This window comes from Eubalaena glacialis, chromosome X (assembly GCF_028564815.1).
Source record: "Eubalaena glacialis isolate mEubGla1 chromosome X, mEubGla1.1.hap2.+ XY, whole genome shotgun sequence".
In the NCBI taxonomy this organism is placed as follows: domain Eukaryota; kingdom Metazoa; phylum Chordata; class Mammalia; order Artiodactyla; family Balaenidae; genus Eubalaena; species Eubalaena glacialis.
The window spans coordinates 117,783,086-117,785,642 of NC_083736.1; positions in this window are offsets into that span (position 1 = coordinate 117,783,086).

Below are 2,557 nucleotides of genomic sequence, written 5' to 3' on the forward strand. Positions count from 1 at the left end.
TTTCAGTCCCTCTTTCCTGTGCCATCTTGGATATGAGGCAAACGTGACTCTTTGCAACCAGAGGAGCCATTGACACAACAGGTTGGCCATCTGTACTCCTCGAGGGGCCAGTTTGGGTCAGTTCAGGTGGGATAAGGAGAAGGAGGGGCAGAGAAGAAAGCTCCCATGCAGGCCTGCCAGCAACCCTCACCCGAGCCACACGCAATGAGACACCATGACACTGTGGCCAGGCCCAGGCCAGTGCAAGGGTGGGGACGGGGGTCCGGGTCAGCTCCCTTCCGCACGCCATTACTACCCCATCTTCCCAGTGCAGGAGGGCACAGGTCTGAGTTAAAGCCTGTGCTGAGGATGTCAAGGAGGTGAGGGAGGAGGTGGACACCTGGGACAAACTTCTAAGCCAGCGTCTCTGCAAGTACCTTGGCTTGTTTATTCGTATGACTTTCCATGCCCACTGCCACCCCGAGTTCAGGCCCCCAGAGCCGGCCTGTGGGTAGGACTCAACCTGAATCTGAAACGGGGTCTGGGATCAGCCTCAGCCTGTGGTTGGCAGTCCAGTGCAGCTTACTGGGCTTGATGCAGCCTGGACCCATGTGCTCGGCCTCATTAACACCAAACTCTGACCAACACGAGTGACCAACCCCAGGCTCAGTCTCCAGGAACACCTTCATTAAAAACTTTGTAAGATGCCAATAAACAACACACTAATGAAATCCACAGATAAGCTAAAAAGTGGACTGCTCCGAATCAGCCAAGACTGAGATTGAGTCTCTAGAGGGCTCGCGAGGTTAGGAATATGGTTAGGAAATAACCAAGTGAAATTCAACCTGGACAGGGGCCAGCTAACCTCATGCACAAGCTACCAGATCCTCCCACAGTTATCAGGAGGCAGGAAGGCTGCAGAGAACGGTAGGGCTGAGGGAGGCAGAGGTGCGGGAAGCGGCGGGGCTTGGAGGGTGGCCCCACCCCAGTCATTTGGGGGTGAGTCTGTAGAGACAGCACATGCCCCAGGGAGCGAGCTCCTGCCCACGCGGGCCTGGCAGAATTCTGAGGAGGCCCAGGAGAACCAAAGGGTTCCAGGGGAGCAGAGCTGTAGGGACACTGGACAGAAGGGTGTTATGAATGAGTCATGCTTGGGGCAGTTTTGCATCAGGAGAAGCAAGATCTCAGGTGCCCACCTGTCCCCTGGGCACCCACAGCAAGCCTAGACCCCAGGAAAAACTTGAGTCAGCAGAAGATGGCAGTAATACAGTCTCTGGAGTCAGACAGACCTGGGTCCCACTCCTACCCCATTCTGAACTTGTATACTAGCTATCTAACATTCTTCAGCCTCAGTTTCCTCATCTGTAAAATGGGATACCAGACTTTCCTTGTACAGTGTCCTGTGGACAAAATAAGATAATGCTTGTGAAGGAATAAGCACAATTAGCACACAGTGTCAGCCAACAGGAAGAGGAGGAGGAAACCAAAGACTGTCTGCTGGAACCCTCACCATGGCATCCCTACATATCCCTTCCCCTCAGAACCTACCCCCTAGGGGGCTCCAGACCAACCCATTCTTTCCTCAGCTTAAAAGTAACTAGTCCCTCCAAACATTGCCCTCTGCCAAGCCTCAGTTCCTGAAAGAACTGCCACTGCCATGTTCATGGCCAATCATGGCTGAATCTTGTCCACCCATAACTCTTGCATTAATGGAGACCGCTATACCTTTAGTTCCAACTAAAATTTTGAACTTTGAGCTTTTCCTCAAAGATTTGTAAAGCAGGTCCTAGTGTGTCATTTATGAGCAACAGACAATATCTAAATGTCTGGGCTGGTTAACTTTGGTTGATGGGATCCATTGGGGGCCAAGACTGTGGATTTCACCCCAGTGCGGACCACTTCCTTTTATTCTAGCCCTAGCCATGGACTAAGCACTAATTGAACAATAACCCTGGCCTCAACCTGAACCCCAACCCTAGTCTGCCTGCTTAAGATGGAATGTGAAAGGCTCAGGCCAATCACATTCCCAGAGTGGGGAGAACAACCTTAAGACATCTCAGGGGAATAGCTTTTGTTTATTGATTCCTTCTCTCTCAATTATGAGCCTTCAATAAATCTGAAGTTGCACAGAATAATCTCCCCCAAAGAATGACAGGTCCTTGGAACCTGCCTCTGGGCACTTACACTCTTAAGCTGGCAGTGAGGACGGCTAGGAGTCCAAAGGCAATGCATGTATGGATAAAGATGTTCTCTCTTGTTGGACCAAGACTCAAGGACCTGGAGGGGTGTGCTGCCATGGTGAGGATGTGCCTCAGGGGGTGCCAGGCTGAGCTGGGTGCAGAGAGTGTACTGCTGCTCTCTCATGGGTCCGAGAAGTCTTTCTCCTTCCTCAATACACTTGGCTTATGCCAACCTCCAGCAAGAGAGCCAAATATAGGCCTACTGGTAAGACCCACTGCCTGGGAACTTGGTCCAGCTCCCAGCAGAGAGACTGGCCTCCATCTGGGCTGTTCCTTACCATGAGCAGTTCCAGCACGAGACTAGGAAGTGTCCTGTTGGATTTTCCAGGCCAGTCCCA